Here is a 6,883-nt window from a genome sequence, read left to right as displayed (position 1 = left end):
CTTAGAGCGGCCACCATGTGATTTTTCGTCATACCTTTATTAAATAACAACTTATTTCAAAGTGTCTGGTCACTTTATGCGAGGAGTTGGGACTTAGGGCAAAAGGCATTACAAACAACCCATCACACCCTCTTTCCATGCAAATAATCAGATCAGGCAGCGACAGATGTGTACCTCTAAAAACAAAGAACGAAATATAATATAAAAGAATTTTTTTTGCAATCTAGGAAAAGGCTATTGTCAGAAGAAGCATAGATACTCTTTAGAGTATATATGATCTGTATAACTCAAAAGGTCTTGTAACTAAATTCCTGCATGCGGTTGAATGATGCATGTGATGCGATATGTACATTTTGTCAGATTAACTTCTCTTTTCATATTGAATTTTAATGAGAGTAATATATACACGTAATTAAAATATTTATGTATACATGCATTTGTTTTTACGGTCCTATACAGCCAAGAAAAAATTCCCTCTGGGATAATAAAGTGTCATCTTATTTTATCTAATCTTATCTTAAAAAGCTACCACTCTAGAAAACACATTAACTTAGTCGATGTTACTCCTAGTCCTAGGCATGCACAAAACGTAATAGATTATAGCCAATACTGAGTGTGTAACAACCGAACATATAATTCACTTTAAAAGTAGAAGAACAATGAAATAAAGCATTTCCCGGCTTTTAAAAACACCTCAAGGCTTGGATGGTGTTTAGTTGGGAAAAACGGCCTATAAAAAGTAACCACGTGTAGTAAAACACATTAACGTGGTCGTTGTTACATCTACGCTTGCACAAACCTATTATATAATAACCAATATGAGAGTGTAACGACCGACGACAGTAGCTACTAAAAAAACAGAAAAACAAAGCATTATAGATGTCTCCAGCTTTTCAGAGCACATTTAGCCTTGGATACAGTTTAATCATGCAAAGAAATAAATAACAGGGTAGCACAAAAGGTAAAACAAAAAATGTGTTGGTTGTTTCAACTAGACATGAATAAAAAATAATTGATTATAACAAATAGTGAACGTGTAACGACAGACCGCACACGTTACTGAAAGCAGTAATAGACAAAGAAATAAAGATGTTTCTAGCTTTTCAAAGCACATCTAGCCTTGGATATACAGTTTATGCATGTCAAAATATACTAATGGAAAGGAAGCACCTGTGGTAAAACATTATAATAATTTATATTGATTGGTGTGTTCCTAGGCAGGCACAAAAACTAACAGATTATAACAATATTTAAAGTGTTACTACCGACAGCACAGGTTACTTATAACAGTAGGAGGAGAAAGGGAAAAAAGATGTATCCAGCTTTAAGTAACTTAACTAGACTTGGATAGGGTTTAATTGTGCAAAAAAGCCTTTATAAAGCTAACAAATGTGGTAAAACACAATAATTCATTCGTTGTTACACCTAGTCACGCGCAAAACCTCAACGCGTAAAGCAAATATAGAGAGTGTAACGACCGACCGCAGAAATTACTCAAAACACAAGATGAAATAAAGCTTTTTCCGGCTTTTAATAACACCTCAAGTCCTGGATGGAGTTTAGTTGTGTAGAAAAGCCTATAAAAAGCTACCAATGTAGTTAAACACCAAAACTTGGTCGTTGTTACACCTAGGCAGGCAGAAACACTAACAGATTATAACCAATTCTGAAGGTGTAGCGACTGACCACACTAGCTACTGAAAAAAAGTAGAAATTATAAAATAAAACGTTTCGGGCTTTTCAAAAATATCCAGACCTTGGCGGATTTAGTCGTGCAAAGATGCTACAAAAAGCTAGCACCTATAGTTAAACACAATAACATGGTCGTTGTTACACCTATGCACGCACAAAAACGAATATCTCATAGCCAATAATGCAAGTGTAACGGCTGACCGCACATGTTATTCATTACACCAGATGAACTAAGAAATACAGATTCAGTGCACAACTAGCATGTCATGCAGAGAAACATATAAAAAGGTAGCAAGAATGAATAACAATAACTTGGGCGTTATTATACCTACACAGGCACAAAAATGATTATGACCAATATTGGGAGTATAACGGCTGACCGCTCAAAATACTCCCAACAATACAAGAACAAAGAAGTACAGATGTTTCCTGTTTTTCCAATCAAATCTATGCTTGGAGAGAGCTAAGTCATTCATGCAAACCTTTAAAAAGTGGCACCTATGGACAAACAAAATAATGTGGCGGAATTTGTAACCAGGCATGCACAAAAACTAATAGATTGTAACCAGTACTGAACGTGTGACGTCTGACCGCACAAGCTTCAAAACAGAAGTAGTGAAATAAAACCTTTTAAAGACTTACATACATAATAAAATACAATAACTTAGCTGATGTTAAACGTTGGCATGCACAAAAACTAATAGATTATAACCAATACTGAGAGTGTAACGACCGACGCACTAGTTACTCAAAAAGTAAAAAGAATAACGAACTAAAGATGTTTTTTTTTATTTTTAAAGCACGTCTAAGCTTGGGCGGAGTTTAGTAATTCAGAGAAAACTATTAACAGGTAGCACTAGAAGTAAAGCACAATAACTTGGTCGTTGATTCACTTATGCAGGAACAAAAACTAATAGAATATAACCGATATTGAGTGTGTAAAAATCGAGTTCAAAAGTTACTCGAAAACGTAGAAGAACAATGACGTAAAGATGTTTCCTGATTTCCGAAGCATAGTTAAGCTTGGGTGGAGTTTGGCCAGGCAAGGAAACCTGTTAAAAGGTCGCACCTATAGTAAAACTAAAGAATGTGTTGGTTGTTTCAGCAAAGCAAGCACAGAAACTAAATTGATTCTAATTGACGCACAATGTTATCCAAAGCAGTAGTGGACAAAGAAATAAAGACGTGTCTAGCTTTTCAGAGCATGTCTAAGTTTTGAAAGAGTCTAGTTACTTATACAAAAAAGCATTATTATTATAACCATGGTTTTCAAAAAGCGTGTTAGTAAAATGAGGTATGATGATATTTGGATGATTCAGACTTAAGGCTGTTTCCAGATCCTTTTAGAAATAATTAGGCTGGTCTAAAGTTTAGTAAATACACATTTTGTAAACTGCCGAAACAGGTTCTAAAATATAGGGTTTCGTTATTTGTTAGGAATACACAAGTACAAAAACGCTTAGTTCTGAGAGTGTAACGACCGACGTGGGAACGACCAACAAAACGATCAGTAGTACATGAATGTTAGACTATTATAACAAATTACTGATATTACAGAAGCTTAATTCTCAGTTTTGCAATGCATCTGGCAAAAATTACACCAAAAAACACTCTTGTAACGAACTTTAGAAATTCAGGCCTGTACAGTGAGTATCATGAGGATGGGGAGAAAGAACAAGTAGAGCAAGAACAGGAACAAAAACAAGAACACAAACAAGAGGAAGAGGAGGAGGGTAAGGAGGAGGAGGGTAAGGAGGAGGAGGGTAAGGAGGAAGAGGAGGAGAGAAAGAAGAGGAGGAGGAGGGAGAGGAGGAAGGGAGGAAGTGGAAGGATTGACGGAGATGAGGAGGGGAGGAGGAAGAGGAAGTAGAGAAGAAAAGGAGGAGGAGAAAAGGGAGAACGATCAGAAGGAAGAAAAGGAGGAAAAGGAGGAGGAAGAGGAGGAGGAGGAGGAAGATTAACAACAAACAGAAATAATTCAAGAGCAAGAGCATAAACAAGAGCAAGAGAAAGTGAAGGAGGAGGAGGTGAGAAAACGAGGAGGAGGAGAAGGGAGAGAATGTAGGAAGAGAAAGTATTGGCGAAGAGGAGAAAGTGGAATAAAAGGTGAAGGAAGAAAAGAGGAGGAAGGGAAGATTTAGAGGAAGAGGAGGAGGAAAACAAGGAAGAAGAAGAAGATGAACGGGAGAAAGAGGAGGAGGAAGAAGAGGAGGAAGAGAAGGACGCGAAGGCGAAGGAAGAGGAGGAGGAAGAATGTCAAGAAGAAGAACAAAAACAAGATCAAGAACATGAAAGATCAACAACAAGGACATGAGAAGAGGAAGAAGACGAAGAGGAAGAGGAATAGGAGAAGAAGGGGGAGGAGGAGGAGGATGAATGAAGGAGGTAAGAGTGACGAAGAGGAGAAGGCGGAGGAGGAAGGATTGACTAAGAGGAGGGAGGATTGACGAAGAGGAGAATGTGGAGGAGGAGGAGGAGCAGGGTAAGAAAAGGAGGAGGAGGAGGGGGAGGAGGAGGAGGAGGAGGAGGAGGAGGAGGGGGAGGAGGGGGAGGAGGAGGATGAAGATGAAGATGAAGAGGAAAGAAGGAGGCAGGATTGACGAAGAGGAGAAGGTGGAGGAGGCTGAGGGTAAGAAAAGGAGGAAGAGGTAGGAGAAGAGGAGGAGGAGATGAGATTAGACAACTAATGTGACAGCTCACAAAGGAGTCAGAGTCTGTCTGTCCTTAGTACATAATGTTTTGCCACTGGCCTCTGTCGGGTAAAAATTGTTCTTCTCAAGTTTGCCTTCTGCTGTCGGGACAGAAGCTGAGTGAGAGTCACTTCTCTGTTTCTAAAGCTTCTATTTTACATAGTTATTTCTGCTTTAGTGGATACACAGTAGGCCACTTCAAAGATAGGACACTTGAGCTCCCCAACCACAATTCAACTCTGACCTCCCCAAGCGTCTTTCGTTAAACTGTAGTCCCAGTGATACAATGGCTTTCCTACATACTAATGATAATATTAAACACTATAGAAATGACAAATATAGTATAAAAACAATAATAGAATAAAAATAATAGAAATAATAATAGTAATGATAATAATACAAAGATAGATAAGATAAGATAAGATAAGATACATCTTTATTGTCCAGATCCTGGCACAATGGTTTGGTGTTCCACCACGAGTACACACACACACACACACACACACACACACACACACACACACACACACACACACACACATACAAACACACACACACGTGCACACACATGCACACACAAGTAGGCTTACAATCACATGCATAATATAAATCAGCAGCAATATAAACAATAATAATCGTGAGCTAGATACACACTCAATAAGAGAACTCTTGCCCCCAGATTTGGGTATGGGGGCTCTCGTTGGCCCTCAATCAAAGGTCCCGGGTTCGAATCCGGGTAGCGACCGAAACATTTTCTTCTCTAAAATTGTCTCCTTTCACCTTCTTTCCTGCTCTCTAGCAATGTTCTGCTGTCTGCTTTCTTTTCCACTTTCTGTCCCCACCCCCTCACCTCCTTTGCTCCCTCCTCTGGGCTCCTGACTCTTTCTGCAGCCTTTCTACTGCTACTCCTTGGCTCCTCCTAATTGCTGTCTTTCTACCACACCCCTGATCTTCTGGTAGGAAAGACCTACACCTAGCCTTCTCGGACAAGGGCGAAAAATCTCGGAGGGCCCGTGTGCAAGTTGCGCACGTTAGAGATTCCTTGGTGGTCTAAAATCGATAAGAGTAGGCTTACGCCACCCGGAAAAAATTCAAAATTTTCTACCAACTGAAAATATTAGGTGTGTCCCGCGCGCTCATATGACCTTATGCAGTTACGAGCGCCGTAAAAACACTTACCACAAACAAAAATTACCAAAAAGATTTGGGTACAGGTCGTCAAGGAAGGCTCCCCCTCTGAGCCCCATGTGGGTCTTCCTCTCCACCTCCAAATAGCTGTGTCCTGTATACCTCACTAAAATAAGCAATCGAGAGAAGGTAATTTCCCAAATGGGTACAGGTTGAATTGTAAATTACGAGGAGTCGACAAAATCTCCTATTCAAAGTAAACTAAAAAAAAAGGTTAAAAAGAAAGTGGTGGGGCATGTAGCCCACTTTCTGATCTTCTTATTCATATCATGCCTTGTCGTCCGTAATGCTGCAAATTTAGGAAGACTGTTGACATCCCTTTCTGTCTATCTGTCTGTCCATCTGTCTGTCTGTTTGGTTATTGATTGTTTGCCTTTTTTCATTTCTCTCTCCTTTTCCCTCTCCATTTCTCTCAGTTGTTTTGTCTGTTCATTTTGTTGTTGTCTGTTTCTCTGTCTGTCTGTCTATCTGTCTGTTTTCGTATTCTGTCTTTGTGCATGTATGTATGTATGTATACTTGTTTGTTTGATTTATTTATATGTCTGTCTATCTCTCGATATCTATGTTTCTCTCTTTCTTTCTCAACCCTTCATACACACACACACACACACACACACACACACACACACACACACACACACATACACACATACACACATACATATACAAACACTCTCTCTCTCTTACACTCTCTCTCTCTCTCTCTCTCTCTCTCTCTCTTACACTCTCTCTTTTTCTCTCTCTCACTCTCTCTCTCTTTCTCTCTCATTCTCTCCTCCCTCATCGCCACCATGCTAGAGTGGGTGCACGTCTGAAAGTGTGTATGCGCGTGTCCTTGTTTGTGTGTGTGTGTGTATGTTTGTGTGTGTGTGTGTGTGTGAGAGAGAGAGAGAGAGAGAGAGAGAGAGACATAGAGAGAGAGAGAGAGAGAGAGAGAGAGGGGAGAGAGAGAGTTTGTGTGTGTGCGAGAGTGTGTGTATTTGTGTGTGTTTGTTGTTGGGTTTTTTTAGGGGGGGGGGGGAGTGGTGAACGGGTGGGAGTGTGTGTAAGTGTGTGATGATGTAGATCTAGGTGTATCGGAGGAAGTCGACTGTTGTGCAGCCTTGAAAGGGATGGGTGCCGCTAATCTCCCCCAGCCAGAAACTAAATCTATGATAGACGAAGGAAAAAGATTGCGGAGTGGACAGGGAACTCAGGTGCTCGCAAAATAAAGAAGTGAAAAATGGAGGCTTCTGATGAAATTACATTTCAAGATATTAGTATCGGAGAGACTGGTCGGCACCTCTGTATATTCAAAGTTTTTAGCTCAGAAT

This window comes from Aplysia californica, unplaced genomic scaffold (assembly GCF_000002075.1).
Source record: "Aplysia californica isolate F4 #8 unplaced genomic scaffold, AplCal3.0 scaffold00231, whole genome shotgun sequence".
Taxonomy (NCBI): domain Eukaryota; kingdom Metazoa; phylum Mollusca; class Gastropoda; order Aplysiida; family Aplysiidae; genus Aplysia; species Aplysia californica.
This window is presented reverse-complemented; position numbering follows the sequence as displayed.